This window comes from Rhinolophus hipposideros (genome assembly GCF_964194185.1).
Source record: "Rhinolophus hipposideros genome assembly, chromosome: X".
NCBI lineage: Eukaryota > Metazoa > Chordata > Mammalia > Chiroptera > Rhinolophidae > Rhinolophus > Rhinolophus hipposideros.
The window spans coordinates 25,443,086-25,461,344 of NC_138046.1; positions in this window are offsets into that span (position 1 = coordinate 25,443,086).

The window sequence follows — 18,259 nt, forward strand, 5'->3', positions numbered from 1 at the left end:
AAATGCAACATATTTCCCTTAATCCTTGCAGAATGAAACACTCTGAGTACTATGGACTAATTTATATTAAGCTCTTTGGAATGTAGAAGTAAAAAGTCTCGGTCTGATTTCCATTTGTTGAGATTCTATTAGTTGCTTATACTAATTTCTTACAGTGTTTCTAAAAATTGCATTTCAAAAGTGTTTTTACATTTAATTTTGCAAAACCTAATTGTTGCTTTCTGTTGAACACCACTCTGCCTTCAAACGCTCCATCCCTAACCCTCAACCAAGCTATAAATTTTGAACGCTTGAGGAAGGCCCATCCTTGGTTCTTGGTTTTAGAATAGAAGTCCTTTGATGGGGTCTTATTTTGTTTTCCATTCATTGGATATTCCAAAGTGTATTGTCAAGGCTAGTGGTAGGGCTGTGTAAGTTAGCTAGTGATCACCTGATTGCTTTAGCTGTTCATCAAGGAAAAGAGAAATGGGAAGAAAAGAGCAGAGTTCCACGGACTGAAATTTAGAGAAGCCTCTGAATTAGAAAATCAGGGAGAAAACGAGGCAAAAATGACAGAAAAAGACTCTTGTGAAATTCAGACATCGGACCTGGGGTCTCCTGTATCAAAAAGATTCAAACAGAGATATTCCTGCAATCAGAAAATTTTGATAGACCTTTCTGTGAGAAACAAATAGTGAGAAATATTGTGACACTGGACTGTTAGTTGGTTTTCTAAAAACACTCACATATACCATTCTTTCGCTTAGAGAACCAAGTTCTACATGTTTTAGAAGGGAAGAAATTGTTGTCAATTAACTGTGAATTACTTAAAAACAAAGAGTGACATTGGGATTTAATTTTCCTACTAGCTGTCAGAGCTATCTCAGTGAGTTGAATATCTATTTATAATGCAAAAGTCGTCACAAACTCTCAATGAATTAAATATCTATTTCTAATACAAACTTAGCTTGTTGCTGACAATGCTCCACATGGTATGTTTTTTCAACCTGGTTGCCACGGGAACCAGCCCCTTTACCCCTGGCTGGCCTCTAATCATCAGCCTAGCCTTAGGTAATATCTGGGAAATGGAATCTCAATTAGGGTGGAATGGACTTTTGAGAGGAGAATTTGTTTCTAAGACTTCAGAAACAAAGGCCAAAGATCCTCTCCCCAGTTCTAAAAAACAAATGTAAATTACCCCAGATCCTTAGACCCACACACTTTTGGCCCCAGCACCTCAGAGCTATAGATTGTCAATGTGGTGTGGTCCAATCCTTAACCTAGTACAGAATCTCCCTTACAGCAGAGCTAACAAGGAGGAACACAGCCTCTTTCTTTACACCTCCAGGGATGGGGAGCTCACCACTTCATGAGACAACCTAAGAATTTAAAATTGCTTGATTGATCTCTAGTTCTGGCTCAAGCTGTAACCCAAATGAAATCTACTTTTTATTTTTTTGTCTTACAAAGTTCAGAAGATGTGAGTTGTCCTCCCTGAGTCCAGAATATTTCACTCAATGGTGTTTCCAGGGTTTGGCCAACATTCTCTTGCAAATGTATCTTGTTGCAATTTATAAAGAGTGGCTGCGAATACCTCACTGAGAAGGTAACACATGGCTTATGATTTGAAGGAGCAAGCCATGCAGATATCTAGGCAAAGTGAGTTCTTGTAAGAAAGAAAAGCACGTGATACAGCTCTGAGACAGGAGAATGCCTGACTGCTTTGAGGAACTGTGAGTAGATTACAATGGCTGGAGCAGAGTAAGCACGGGGGAGAGTAGAAGGAGATACTGTCAGAGAGGTAATGAAAGCCAGGCCAAGCAAGACTTTTGTAAGTCTTTGTAAGGACTTTGAATTACACTCTGAAAGAAATAGAAAGCCACTGGGGTGACATGATTAGACTTACATTTAAATAGGGCCATCCAGTCTTCTGTGTGGAGAATAGACTAAGGGGCAAGATTGGAAGCAGAGAGATCAGCTAGGAGGCTATTGCAATAATCAGAATGGGTTAGGTAAACACAGTAGCAGAGAGGTGATGAGAAATGGTTAGATTATTGACATAATCTGAGGAAAGAGCCAACAGAATTTGCTGACAGATTGGACATGGGGTGTGGTCTGTAAACATTTTCATTAGAAGAAAGAACTGTTTCAAATATTGCCTTAGTGTTTCTCTCCCTGGGTTATTTTAATCTCATCCTCAAGGAAGGGTTTTCCAGTGCCTCCCAACCCGAGTTACCATTTCTGCATTTATGGACAGTTTGTCAATGAGTTTGTCATTGTCCATCCAGAAACATGTAAGCAAAATGCAGTTCGATGTGTCAGAAGTGATCTGACCAGCACAGAAGACAGTGAAATTATCATTTTTGGGATCTCAACTCACCATTTCTATTAATGCCATCTAAAATTACATTAGTCCTTGGGCAGCCAAGTCACACTATCGGCTCATAGGAAATTTGTGGTCAGCCAAAACCCACAGCCCTTTTTCACACAAGCTCTTGCCAATTCAAGCCTTTCTTGTCCTTCATTTGTGTTATTTTGCAATTGATTTTTCCCCCAGAATGCTTATGAAGTTTTATTGAAAATAATAAAATACAAACAGGGAAACACCAGATTCTCGTTTTAAAGTAAAATTGACAATATTTTCCAGAACTTTCCAAATACTGCGCCATTCTTATTACTATTAAAAAAACAATCCCCTATCACCTCTGCTTTTCAACATAGTGTTGGAAGTCCTTGCCAGAGCCATCAGGCAAGAGAAAGAAATAAAAGGCATCCAAATTGGGAATGAAGAAGTTAAAATATCACTCTTTGCAGATGATATGATGCTATATATAGAAAACCCTAAAGACTCCACCAAAAAGCTGTTAGAAACAATCAATGAATACAGTAAAGTTGCTGGCTACAAAATCAACGTACAAAAGTCCATTGCATTCCTATATACTAACAATGAAATCTCAGAAAAAGAAATACAAAAAACAATTCCCTTTGCAATTGCAGCAAAAAGAATAAAATACCTAGGAATAAATTTAACCAAGGATGTGAAGGATTTATATGCTGAAAACTATAAGACATTTTTGAAAGAAATTGAAGATGACACAAAGAAATGGAAGGACATTCCGTGCTCATGGATTGGAAGAATCAACATAGTTAAAATGGCCATATTACCCAAAGCAATATACAGATTTAATGCAATCCCCATCAAAATCCCAATGGCATTTTTTAAAGAAATAGAACAAAAAATCATCAGATTTGTTTGGAACCACAAAAGACCCCGAATAGCCAAAGCAATCTTAAGAAAAAAGAACAGTGCTGGAGGTATCACACTGCCTGACTTTAGCTTGTACTACAGGGCTACAATAATCAAAACAGCATGGTATTGGTGGAAAAACAGACACATAGACCAATGGAATAGAATTGAGAACCCAGAAATAAAACCACATAAATATGGACAGATAATTTTTGACAAAGAAGGTAAAAACATACAATGGAGAAAAGACAGCCTCTTCAATAAATGGTGCTGGGAGAATTGGATAGCCACGTGCAAAAAAATGAAACTGGACTGTTATCTGTCACCATGTACCAAAATTAATTCAAAATGGATCAAAGACTTAAGCATAAGACCTGACACAATAAACTGCATAGAAGAAAACATAGGTACTAAACTTATGGACCTTGGGTTCAAAGAGCATTTTATGAATTTGACTCCAAAGGCAATGGAAGTGAAAGATAAAATAAACAAATGGGACTATATGAAACTTAAAAGTTTCTGCACAGCAAAAGAAACCATCGACAAAATAAAGAGGCTACCGACTGAATGGGAGAAGATTTTTGCAAACAGTGCCTCCGATAAGGGTCTAATATCCAAAGTATACAAGAAACTCATGAAACTCAACAACAAAAAAACGAACAACCCAATTGAAAAATGGGCAGAGGACCTAAAGAGACATTTCTCTAAAGAGGACTTACAAATGGCAAATAGACATATGAAAAAATGCTCAACATCACTAATCATCAGAGAAATGCAAATAAAAACCACAGTGAGATATCACCTCACCCCAGTCAGAATGGCTATCATCAACAAAACAAATAGCAACAAGTGTTGGAGAGGCTGTGGAGAAAAAGGAACCCTCATACACTGTTGGTGGGAATGCAGACTGGTGCAGCCGCTATGGAAGGCAGTGTGGAGGTTCCTCAAGAAATTACGAATAGAATTACCATATGACCCAACAATCGCTCTCCTGGGTATCTACCCCAAAAATATAAAAGCATTTCTCTATAGAGACACGTGTACTCCAACGTTCATTGCAGCTTTGTTTACGGTGGCCAAGACATGGAAACAACCAAAATGTCCTTCGATAGATGAATGGATAAAGAAGTTGTGGTATATATACACAATGGAATACTATTCGGCGTTAAGGAAAGATGATATAGGAACATTTCTGACAACATGGATGGATCTTGAGAATATAATGCTAAGCGAAATAAGTCAGACAGAAAAAGCAGAGAACCCTATGATTTCACTGATATGTGGTATATAAACCAAAAACAAGACAAACAAATGAGAAACAAGAACTCATAGACACAGACATAGTTTAGTGGTTACCAGAGGGTAAAGGGGGTGGGGGGAGGGAGATGAGGGTAAGGGGGATCAAATATATGGTGATGGAAGGAGAACTGACTCTGGGTGGTGAACACACAATGGGATTTATTGATGATGTAATACGGAATTGTACACCTGAAATTATGTAATTTCATTAACAATTGTCACCCCAATAAATAAGTTAAAAAAAAAAAAAAAAACCAAGTTCCAGATCTTCTTGATTTGACATTGACTGGTGTTAGGGTTCATCATATAGGCCCCAGCTTACAGAAGTAATTTATTACCACTTAGTGTGCCCCCTTATATATGTCACACTTATAGTCACTACCTCATTTACTCCTAACAATCCTGTGTGGCCTGGGAAATTATTATCCCTATCTTGTAAATGTGGAAACAGAGACTCAGGGAGGTTAGGTAACACGCCCAAGGCCACCCAGGCCATAGCCGAGGGCAGAGCTAGAATTAGAATCCAATTTCTCATGATTCCAAAGCCAAATTCTCCCATATTAAACCTTGAATAGCACAGTACCTGGAATATAATAGGTGTACAATAAATATTTACTAAATTGACCACCTTTGCATCCTATTTCAGAATTTATTTTATGGAACTGACACTCATTCACTTAGTATTTGTTAGGCTCTGTTCAAGAGCTTTACATTTATTAAGCATCTTAATGACAACAATAAATCTATGAGGTAGGTTCTGTCATTATCCACATTTATCACAGAGAAGAAAACAGAGACACATAGAGATTAAACAACTTGCCTAGGTGACACAGCCAGCAAGTGCTAGAGACAGGATTTGTACCTAGGCAGTCTGGCTCCAAAGTTTGTGTTTATAAGCTCTAATCTATGCTATCTCAGGCTATTCTGAGATCCTGACCTTGTACTCTCTAAGGAAAGAGGTACCTTAGGGGGTCAAACTCACTGCCCACTGCTCAGTGCCAAACATGTAGCCCTCCTGTTGAAACCCATTTCAGTCTTGCCCTTCTTTTCTGTTCCCCTTCCTTATCAGTGGAAACTGGCCTCTAGGCTTATTAAGAAGAAAGACTTATTCAGGTAGTCAAATGTAGTCTTGATCTCTCCTGTTCCCTCCCAGAACTCCATACCACTCTGCTCTACTGTAGACTGAATTTTTCAAATTCCCTTACTAAAAAGGGAGCTAGTATGATGGATTGGTCCCCAATTCTGAGTAAATCCTTGAAAAGGAAACCACATGGCTGTTAGTGGCAGGTCAATAGAGGTCTGGAGAGAAAGGTGTTCCTTCAGCTCTCTTTCCTATACCCTAGGCCAGACTACCATATCAGACTGGGGGAAGTTTACAGGATCCTGACCAGAGTCATATTTTAAACTGGGTATGGTAAGGGTGTGTAGAGAAATTCAAGCCATTCACATGAGTTATTGGCCTATAAAGAATGACTTTTGTGAGGAAATCCCTTGTCATTTCAGAAGGCCAACTTTGGTACCATATGCTAAAGGCCCAAGGATCACCTACATGACATCATAGGCTAACAGAATGTACATAAGGGGCTGGGATTACTTTTAAGCTAGAGAAAAATCCTGTAAAAAGTGGCATGTTATGAGAAACTTTTCAAAACTAGCCAAACTTCCCTTATTTTGCGGGATCATGACTCAGAGAGTTGTCCCTTTTTTATCCCAGCAGTCAATTCTGGGGAATTCATCAATTGATGTCTCAAAGTTGAACTTGATCATATTCATCTGAACACAAGTGAAGGAATCCTAGACTTGAGAAATGTTATTAATAGAATTGTAAGGCTGTCAGAAATGATTCAATGTACAAATTTTCTACAACATACCAAACAAGTGGCTGACCAACCTCTGCTTGAATCCATCTAGACTATGGGTGCAGGGAATGTGGGGGTACATAGGGGAGACTTACTACATATGAGGAATGGTTGTTCCTTTAATTTTCAGGTAGCTGTAATGGTGAGGAAGTTCTTTTATGTTTTGAGAGCTGCCTTCTTTCAGTTTTCACGCGCATTGGCCCATTGAAAATGTATAACACAAAATCCTTTTTTAAGTCTTTGCTTTTTTTAAGTAAAACATCCCTATTTTCTTCAAATGCAACAACCAGAGTAAAACAATACCTTACAGTTGCTCTGACCAACTTTAGATACAAAGAAACTATCACCTCCAATTTGATGGACCATATACTTCCATTAATATTCCCCTGAGATCTCAATAGCATATTTAGCAACCACATAACACTATGGGCTCATACTAAGTTTGAAGCTAACTGAAATCCCCATGGCTTTTATAGAAATACTTCTAAGCCATGCCTTAACTCTGAGTTTATGTAATTAATTTTAGAGCTGAAATATGCAACTTCATATGTGTTCCAACTACATTAGAGTAAGAGGATTTTTTAAAAGATGTTCATCTTCACAACTATTTGTCCCCTTAGCGAACTACTGAATTTTTCAATCTCATTTTTCATATCTATGAAATAGAGATGATCACTATTTTAATTTTGCGGGGTTATGGTGAGGAGCAAATGAAACAATATACGTGAAAGTTCTCTGTAATTAGAAAAGTATCATGCCAATATAAGACCTGGTGATGACAACAAAGAGGATTCTTATTTTCTGTTGTACAGTGTACACAGATACACCTCCAAGCTTGGTCCTAATCCCTAATTTGGTCAATGTCTCATCTTTACCCTTATCAAAGTAAAGCACTGGAAAGCATATGTCTTCCTGGGTTTATAATAAGTGATTAAATGCACACATTTTGTATATAATCGTTTAACGAGTTAAACATCCAACTATCCATACTATCAGCCTATCCTGTTTCTCCACCCTGTCTAAAAACACATCATACAAGTATTTGTCAAGATCCTTGCTGAAGCCCAGGTAAATGATTTTTGCAGTTTCCTCTTGTAAACCCATCCAAAAGGAAATGAGCTTAGTCTGGCATGACTTGCCCTTAATGAACCCATGCTGGTTCCTAGTGATTAGTAAGTCCCTTTCCAAGGGCTGATAAATCATCTTAATAATCCATTCTAAAAGTTTGCTGGAGATCGACGTCAAACTCAACAGGCCAGCATTTGTGGATTCTCTGCTTTCTAGGGGGGGAAATATTGTTTTATTTAGTCTTTTGGCACCTCTCTTCATATCCAAAAGTCTTTGAAGACTACCAACAGAGGTATCCAAGCTTATAAGACAGACCAGAGAGAAACAATGCTAGATCCTAACCTGTCTATCACTTTTCCTCATTTTCCTGAAGTGTTGAAATTCATCTTTGTTAGACTGATATAGACATGCCCTCTGCAACTGAGGTTACAGGGTTCATAGACCATATTTTAGAAAATCCAGAATGTCAATGCACAGACAGGTTGATGACGCAAAAGTGTTTTTTCCAGGTGATGCTTTACAAGAGCTTACACTTCTTCTAGAGCAGTGCTTTTCAAACTTTAATGTGCATATGAATTACCAGTGGATCCTGTTAAAATGCAGATTGTGATTTAGTAGATCTGGAGCAGGACCTGATTTTAGGCATTTCTCAGAAACTCCCAGATGATGTCCATGCTGTGGATACACAGACTATGTGTTGCACAGCAAAGATCTAGGTTAATTGTCCTAGACCTTGGCAACACACGAGAATCACCTGAAGAATTTTTAAAAATCCCCATGATCAGACTGGCCCCCACATTAAATAAACCAGGATCTCTGTGGTTGGGACTTAGGAATGGGTATTTCTAAAGTTCCTTGTGTTATTCTAGTGCATAGCCAAAGTTGAGAACACTCTTCTAAAACTAGTTAACTTTTATTTTTTTATTTTTTATTAGTTTCAGGTGTACAAAACAATGTAATACTAAACATTCATCATTTATATCCCTCACACAGTGATAACCCCTCTCCCCCCATCCAATACCCCTCTGACATCGCACACAGCCATTACATTTCCATTGTCTCTATTCCTAATGCTGTACTCCGCTTCTTGTGAACATATATATAACTATAGTTGACATTCATTATTCTTCAGCTTCAGCTTCAGGTGTACAGCGCAGTGATCAGGCAAAAATAAAAAATAAAAAAAAAACTAGTTAACTTTAATCATTTGGCTACTAGTCTTCAGGAGGACTCAGAATTTAACCCCTGCCTCATGCAACTGCTGAAGTGCAAGTGCCCACCTGACCATCATAGGCACATGGATAAAGACATTCTTTTTTAGTAAAATATTATTAATTAAGAACATTAGAAGTGTTGTAAGCCTTTAAAGACTATATTTCAATGTTGGTGATTTCAGGGTTACCTTTGCTTTCCCACTGCTGCCTACTACCATAATTGAGGGGCCAGAAAGATGGTAGGTGTGGGAGGAAGGTTAGGTTAGAAATAGTTTTGTAGCAAAAAACTCACTTTCACTTAGTGGATTATTTTATATAACACTACTACTTGTATAACATTTTAGAAAATACTATAGAAATGACAAAGTTGTGGTTTGGCTTCGGCCTCCATAGAGAACTCCTCTTATAGTAAACCTCTCTCTTTTGATTAGAGTACACACATTTAAAAAACATGCTTTATTATTAAGCAAACACTGTATTTATTGATAGTGGGTCAATGACAGCGAAGGTGGGCTAGTCCCCCAGGCAACTAAAAGAATTTGAGACACAGAATATTAAACCTACGACTCAAAGACAAATCATTTAAAGGTCGATTCTTCCATGAAGATTCTCCAGCATAAAGGTTAAGGATCAACACTACGAAAGAACAAAAATGGACAGAGAGCAAGGATGGGAATTTTACGAAGCTGGGCATTTCTTAGTTGAGCAATCCTGATATAAATCCTCTCCCTGGCAGCCAAGCAAAGGGAAAAAGCATATCGGTCTGTGGGTGGGGTGTGTGAAGGGCAAAGGCTTGCCTGGCACTCCAACTAGGGACATACCAGAGGGAGAACAGCCAAATGAGGCCAGGCTCAAAGTGGAACAAAGAGCAGACTGGATGGTGGCAGGTCTCAGAAAAGTTCTAGGCAAGAATCCTCCCTCAGCAGCAATTCTTGCTGGCGCCAGACCTGACAATCCTTGGGACAACATGGAAAAGGGCCACTTTGAGGCCTGCCAAAAGTATCACTGTTATTGTACTAGTGACCATTTTGCAACATTGAAAGAACATTGAAAGAATCAACTTAAAGTATATCTCTTAGGCATATCTCCTGGGCATATATTAGAGACTATAACAAAGGAAGACCTACTAGGACAAATCTATAGCTCCTGAGTGCTTTTCAGCAAGTACCCTGTCAGAAGACTTTTCAAGTGACTCATCTCCTCCTGCAGAGCCTCCTGAAGACAAAGAAGTGATGAGAATTTATTTACTTTCCTCTCCTTCAGAATTGAGCTTGTCCCTACTCTTCGATTCCTTCAAACCTCATACACTTCTAACATTTCATTCTAAACCTTCTATAGAGAGGGGGGAAAAGTCAGTCCTTGCAGCACATCTTAGTTCCAGATGCCACTCAGTGTATCATTAGTTGCTTACGGGATACCCTTCTGAAGGAGACACCTCCAGACTGAGAGGTTTGTTGATACAAACTCCTGGGGAGATTTCTTAGTTTGCTAACAGCTCACCACTCACTTTCTTTTTTCTGCGGGATCTCCACATTCTTCTGTGCTCTCTGTTAGACTGCCCCCACTCATTCTCTCAACGCTAATGCACAATGATAATTTTATTTCTCCTTGTCTGGCCAAACGCAAGCCACAAACCTTTTTGAGGCGGCATAGTGCACAAAGAGTTTGTTTTATGATATGGTAAAGAACATGAGCTTTGGAGCGAGCACGTCCAGGGTTTGAATCCCCCATTTTGTCACTACCGGCTGTATGCCCATGCACGTCCATTAACAGTCTCAGAGCCTCAGTCTCTCTTTGTGGCAAATGGAAGTGAGTAATAATAGTACCCAATTCTGAAGATTGTTATGAGGATTAGCTATGATGCGTGTCAAGTGCCTAGCATGCAGTAGCTAAACGGTCAATAAATAGTAGCTTTAAGTATCTTTTCTATAGACTTTTCTCTTGGAAACTATAGAGAAAACAACCAGTGAGCCTTAAAAGATACTAATTGCAAACAAAAGTTGAAGGCTACAAAGTCACAACAATTTAAAAGGAAAATACAATAGAAAATTATAAAAATCACAACCTGAGGGTAATTACTGAAATATGAATAGAAACAACCTTGAGCTCTCTCTGCCCCAGGTTGTCTCAGCTTCAAGATTTTGTTTTCTTTTGGGTTTTTTGTTTGTTTGTTTTTTATTTGCTATTTGTTCATTTTTTAGTTAAATTGCATATAAGGTAGAGATAAAAGTTCCTGGCCCAGTAGTCAGATAAGCCTGGGATCACATGTCAGCACTGCCCCTTACCAGTTCTGTGACCTTGGACAACTGTCTCAATTTCTCCCAGCCTCAGTTCCCTCATCTTCAGGAGAATAATAAGAGTATCCAATTCACATGAGTGCATTAAGGATGTAATGTGGTTGGCACTATGTAAGTACTCAGTAAAAAGAAGTTGTTCTCATTAGCTTGTGTTCATAGCTCCTGGGTCAATGAATTTCTGGGGATGTGTTCATAGAATCCATCCACATCCAAGAAGTTCTTGCACCTTCTCTTTACTCATAGGTCCTCTTTTGTTTTCTGGGAAAACTTGAGCTGACTTATTTCCACCCACTGGTTGAGCTTACTTATTTCGATCATTCCACCAAGGAGGAAAGGATTAGACAAAACAGACCCCAAAACTATAGGAGACCCTGTGACCCTGGCAAGCAGGGAAGGGAGGAACAAGATCGGAAGCAGAGAGAAGAAATTCTGTCACTTCTGCCTTCTTGGTCCCTCCTCTACTCTTGCTAAAAGCAAGCTGGGCAGGTCTGGAAAGATGCACAAGGAGTGGTGTGTCAGCTCTGCTGCTCCCTCCAGTGGTAGGGCCTGGAGAAGTCATAAGGTAGAGATTGGCTCAGGAATGAAATCCTAGAAGGACTCATAGAGAAGAGCAAATAATAACACCAGTGACAGCCATACTAATAATGACAACAGGAACAATAATCAGTGCTAGGATCATAGAGAAGAAAGAATGATAATAATAAAAACAATAGTAGTAATATTTGGTGGACTTGTGAAGAAGACAAAAGTTCTGGGAAGATGCATAGGTAAGAATGGGTAATGATCATTATAATTAATATGAGAAAGATCATGGTAATCTTCAGTGGACTTACATAGGAGAGGGAATAATGATGATTACAGATGTCAACACTTATCAATTACTCCCTACATATAAGTGCGAAGTGCTTTGTATGTAGTATTGTATACAACACTCAAGGGACTTGCACCTCAGAAAGATTAAGTAAGTTGCCCATAGTCACAGGGCTAGCAAGAGGCAAAGCCAGTAGTAAATCCAGATCTGACTCCAAGACCTGTGCACTTTCCCCTGTACCTTGTAGTGGCAATGGAGGGAAACCAGCTGACCTAGCTGGCTTGGATACCTGTTTGCTTTCCAGTTCTTCTCAGCATCAGATGTCCACCGGATTCTCAGCACAACTGACTGGTTACCATGGGAGCCACCCTCTCCTCTACCCTCTCATTACCAGTCCTGGACAAGGGGGATTCTGGAAAATAGAATCCTCCCCCACCTCCAGTAGGGTGTCAGGTTCCCCACTGAGTAGAACAGTCTGATACCCAGACAACCAGGTGTGTCATCGCCTCATAAATGTGTGAATTGAGGAACATGAGGGAGATACCTCCTCCCTAATTACTAACACTTGAAATTGGACCTTTGGAACATTTTGTTCTTTATTAAAATGCAAATAAATACCTGTTTTGATTCATTTACACCACAGTGTGAATCTTTCAGTTCGTTTCCAAGAAAACAAGTCTTTGAAACTTTAGTCTAATGTAGTTAACATGACAAGCAAAGCCCTTCAAAATATCTAGTCTCTGTCTCCATCTCCAGCTTCAATTGCCCCCTCTCCATCCTAACACCTCCCACCAAACTCCAGCACAAACCAACAACTTCTAACATGTTAATGCTTCTTCTACCTGAAATAACCCCTGCATCATTTTTTCCCACCTAATTCTTAATTGTCAATAAAAATCAGTACAAATGCCACTTCCTTCCAATAAGTCTCTCCCCTGACCTACCCACCATGACACATATATGTCTATAGTCTGGCTTAGGTGACTGTCCCTTGTCCTATTAGAGGACCTTGCATTTTTAGCTGGCTTTCTATCTATGTAATTACGAGTATATATATTACATATACCATATATGCATAATTATTATATCATACAATTATTATTGGTATGTATTATATTTCAGTTACATATAAAATAGTATTTATTAAATAAGAATAGTAATAAGTGCACATGGTTAAAATATACAAACAGTACAGAAGATTATGAAGTTAAAAGTAGAATATTTCCATATCCCTCCAACCACATTCTTAATCTCCAGAGGTAATCTCTATTAACAGTTTAAGTATTTTTCAAGAAACGTTTGATGCATATACAAGAATATCTGTATATTTTTTGTTTTTGTGTAGATAGGATCATACTGTTCCGCACCTTACTTTCTCTTTCTCTCTCTCTCTCTCTCTCTCTCTCTCTCTCTCTCTCTCTCTCTATATATATATATATATATATATATATATATATATATGTATATGAAAGCTTCCCATATCAGAATATATATTTGTTCTCATCTATTGAAGAGATTGTCTTTTTTTTCCCCTGTTGTTTTGGTTTGCTGCCTTTGCAAATGTGTATTTGCTTATTTATATGCATATACCCTTAAGATAAACTCTTAGAAGCAGAATTCCTGGATTAAAGGGTACGGCCTTCTACAATTTTAATAAAAAGGTCAAATTCCCCTCCAAAAGTGTACCTCCAAGTTACACTCCAACTGATTGAGAATGAGAGTTTCTGTGTCCCTTCAGCCTCAAAAGCATTAAATTTTAAAAATTTTATCATGTTTTAAGTGTGGTAGGCGAAATTATATACCATTGTTTTTATTCGTCTTTTAATAATCATTTGCAAGTTTGAGTAGAATTTTTATATCCATTGGACATTTATGTTTCTTTTTCTGGTCAATTTTTTTTAAATTTGTTTCAGGTGTACAAAACAATGTAATAGTTAGACATTTACCATTTATATCCCTCACAAAGTGATAACCCACCTCCCCCAATCTACTGCCCCTCTGACATCACATGCAGACGTTCCATTTCCACTGTCTCTATTCCTAATGCAGTACTCCACTTCTTGCAACTATATATATATACAATTATAGTTGACATTAATTATTGTTCAGCTTCAGGTGTACAGTGCACGGGCATCTACATAATCCCTGAAGTGGTCTCCCTAATAAGACAAGTGTCCATCGAATACCCTACAAAATCTGTACATTATTGATTACATTCCCCAAATTGACTTTCATATCCCCGTGGCAATCTTGTGGTTACCGATTGTGCTTTCTAATCCCCTCATCTTTCTGGTCAAAATTTTTATCCATTTTTCTAAGTGTTTTTTTTCCTTTCATGCATTGTAAAAGCTTCTAGTATAAACATTTTAAATTAGTTTTTTTAATTTAAAAAGGATTTTAAAAAATCCTTTGTTATATGTGTAACATATTTTCTCTTAGCTTGTCATTTGCCTTTTGACTCGCTTATTTTCTATTGCCATATAAAAACAATAATCATGTAGTTAAATGTATCAATCTTTTCCTTTACAGTATCTGATTTTGCAGCATCCTTAGTTAGAAAGGTCTTCTTCATTGCAAGATTATAAAAATAATATTTTCACCCATATTTTCATCTAGTACCTTCTGGTTTTTCCTTTTTTTAAATATTTAACTTGTTGAGCAATCCCAAATTTATTCTGGTGAAAGGAGTCAATTAGGGATTCCCAGGTTTTATTCAAATAGCTAGCCAGTTGCCCACATTGTATTTTTTAATGCTTACTTGTTTCTTTCATTAGAATCTGAGCTCTTCCAAGGAAAGAACACCTACCTTATTGATTGTTGTAACCTTACATCTTGCACTGTGCCTGGCACAAAATAGCATTTGCTGAATAAATGCCAGATGCTGCTTTAATTTCCTCTGTTGGTGAACAAAGCATGCTTGAAGACAATTAGTAGTCTCTATGTACCACATTTTGCTAACTCTACTGCTAACCCAGTGGGAGCGTCTTCTCATCATCACTTACTGCCTGGTACCTGTAACCTCCTATCCAAGCTAGATGATTAAAAGGTCAGGTGGATGTGACTAGAGAGAGCCTAATTAAATATTGCAGGTGCATGGTAAAAAAAAATGCAATAAAACTCCATCTGACCAAGAAGCCCCCTAGTCCATAATTACTAGTGCCTGAAAGTCTACCTTTCGGACTTTATGTCCGTTATTAAAATGAAAATATCTTGTTGAGTTGGTTTTTTTTTATTTGTTTATGCCACTCTGTGAATTTTGTTGTCTGATTCAATACAAAAAATGTTATGAAAACATGTTTTCAAGGGAAGGCTAGAAATAAGTAAAGACCATAAGAGGACAAGAGATCACTGAGGAATGGGGGAGCAAGAGGTTGTACATGGAGAGCACTTACAACTTTTGTTCTACCAATGGCACTTTAATGTACCACGCCGCTCCATCACAAGATACATCATGCCACTCACCTCTCCCTGAACCTCAGCAATCTAAACTCTCTAGTCTATTGGACATATTTGTAGGGGACTATTAGATTAAGGAAGATTACATCAGTCAATTAAAGGCTAATTTCTTTGGAGTGTTTTTGAGAATTTTATCTTGAAAGAGCATATGGATATTATATTTTCCATTAAAGAATCCAACAGTTGGTTCTGGTGCCCAAAGTACCTTCTCGCCCTCTGTTGAACTCAAATTTAAAATCCACCTAAATAAAAGTACTTTGAGGAAGAAAATGGCAAAAGCAAAAGGTCAAGATAAACCTGTGTATTATTCTGAATTGAAGTTTCTAAATTTATATTGTCAAACTCCCTCTTTCCCATTTTATTTTGGCTGAAAAGAAAACCAGATTTTGAGGGTCTTAAATTGGTGTGACTTTCAAGTCTGCTCAGCACCTGGGCCTGTGCTTTTGGGGTTGACGTCAATGAGCAATGGGGTCTAAGCAAGTCATTTTCCTGGTTTATTAGAATCTGTGTCTTTGGGCCCCGGTCATTGCTCACATGCCCTGGTCACGTCTTTCTAAGCTTCTTCCATCACAAGCTGTTTTTCATTTCCTAGTTTGTATAAAAAATTGACCATAAAATTCCATACTGGAGCTGCTTGTTTATCGCTAATCCATCCCTGCAGTTTGAAGGGAATGAAATAACTAATGGACTTTGAAATTAAGCCCTTATTAAAAGTGTAAATTCAATGAAAGGTGCAGCATTTGAGTTAATATGCATTGATATCATAGCATAAATTAGTGTTGGAGTCTTCCCTACAGACACTCTGAGAACACAGTTCATGAAAGACCAAAGAATAGAAAGAGAAACAGGGCTCTGGACTCTTGGGGTACCACCAAGTCTGAAAGAAGACGTAGGATAACACCAGAAAGAATCTTCAGTTTTCTCCAAATTCATCTGAAATCTGGTCCTAGGACTGAGTGCTTTAGAACTGCCAAGTAATTTAGTAGCCCTAGTGTATAATAATAATAATAATAATAATAATAATAAACAACATTAAGTAATATTCTGTGATTAACTAGAATACTCTAGAAATTAAATTCAATTTAAATACCATTTATGAAGAAAAATATAAATATTTTTACAGATTCTGTAAATGACATATGCACATAGATATTAAAAAAATAATAACCACAATAACAGAGACGCTGATATTAATGACAAGTTATATTTACTGAGCACTTACTTTGTGTTAACCACTGTATGCATAATAGCTCATTTAAAGTTAACAATAATTCTTAGGAGAGAACTATTATACTCTCAGTTTTATAAAGGAGGAAACTAAGGATCACTGAGATTAGTGACTTGCCCAATACCATAACAACTAATAAGTAGAGTTCTCTACTGTCTGAGAACCAAGGCTGAGCCAACAAGCCCTCATCTGAACCATTGTGCTCCTTAATAGCAGGCTTGTACTGCTGCTGCTTGTTATCTCCAGGACCCAGGTCCATAAAATTCCCTACTCTAGATATAATTCTGAGTCAGAGATGGCCTTTCTGTATCTTGCCCTCCCTGGCTGAAGCCCACTCCTCTAGATACTTTGAAGGCCATTCCTGTACCCCATTTTGGCACCTCCCTCCTAAGCTGACTCATACAAATGAAGTGATGGCACATCTCTTGCATGTCAGGCTTTTTCCTAGGTACTTTCACATTTGCTCTTCTCATTTAATATATCAACATTTGAGATAGAGATTATTATCCCCATTTGACAGATGCCCAAAGTGTGACTAAGATAAGTTAAGAAAGTACCTAGACAAGTGACAATTTGACTATGACTCCAATTCCAGAGTTTGAAAGGGCTAGTGAGATATGAATAATTTATACCTCTCAGGAGTATCTGCATGTTAAAAGGAAACTTATTAAAAGTCTGAATGACTAGCTAACGTTAAAATCTTGGGTAAAAAAGGGACCGGGAAATGAGGCATATACTTTGGGATAAGAGTTCCCCTAGGGTTCTTTCCACATCATTCAAGCAGGTTCTTACTCCTTAACCCCACCCAACACACACACACACACACACACACACACACACACACACACACACTCACACAGAACACTAGCTAGGCTGGTTCTTCCCTTGGTCTGTTCTTTCCCTTGCTAGGATTACTCTGCAAATGACAGAAATACAAAGGTCAGGCTTTAAACTAACTCCCTATTTTCTGGCTCAGTCTGGCCCTTACATAAAGACAGAGAGTTCAACATAAATTGGAAAAGTTAGATGGAGGTAGTAGGGGGTTTGCCTAGCCCTTTAAATTGGGGCAAATGTATCTGGGAGGAATTAATGGGTCTTGGAAGAATTCTGTTGGCCCAAGCTCAATTGGGATTCAAACCACCCCTCTTCATCTAGTTATGAAAACCACAATAAAATCATGCCTTCTGCTCTATCTCCCCAAAACTGATGAATCATTAAATAAGTTACTTATTTCTAATTTAAATAAATTAGAATAAGAACTCACACTTTCTGGTATAGACAATTATATTTACCCAGTCACTTAATGAAAAATGCATCATTGAAGCTTTGCAGTACCTAAGCACTAGGAGCACTGTAGATTAATTTTATTAAGTTATTGTGCCCTTAGGATACCAAGTACTCTCTCTGGCTTTTATTAGATAAGAACAAATCAGGAGTGTATGTTAATTTTATAGTGAATCTGAAATTTTCATTTGCAAATCACCTTTCCTTTTGTCTTTAATAAAGCCACTCTGACACTGCAAAACATCCTTTTCCCATCTCCACCAAACTTCTTGAACAGTACCATTTTCAATATGACTTAACCCCATTAAAAGTTCTTGCCTTAACACACTGGATTCTTGTGTGAACTTGAATTGAATATCTCACATCTGTGGAAAGAGTTTGAATTTTTAAGATTTGGATGTTTACAAGGTTGAATTTTAAAACTATCTTTTTCTCTCTTCTTTTAAAAAAGAAGCTCTAAATACAGGCCTCTTCAGTCTATGTTCTATGATGACAATCAGCCTAAAGTTGTCTAAGA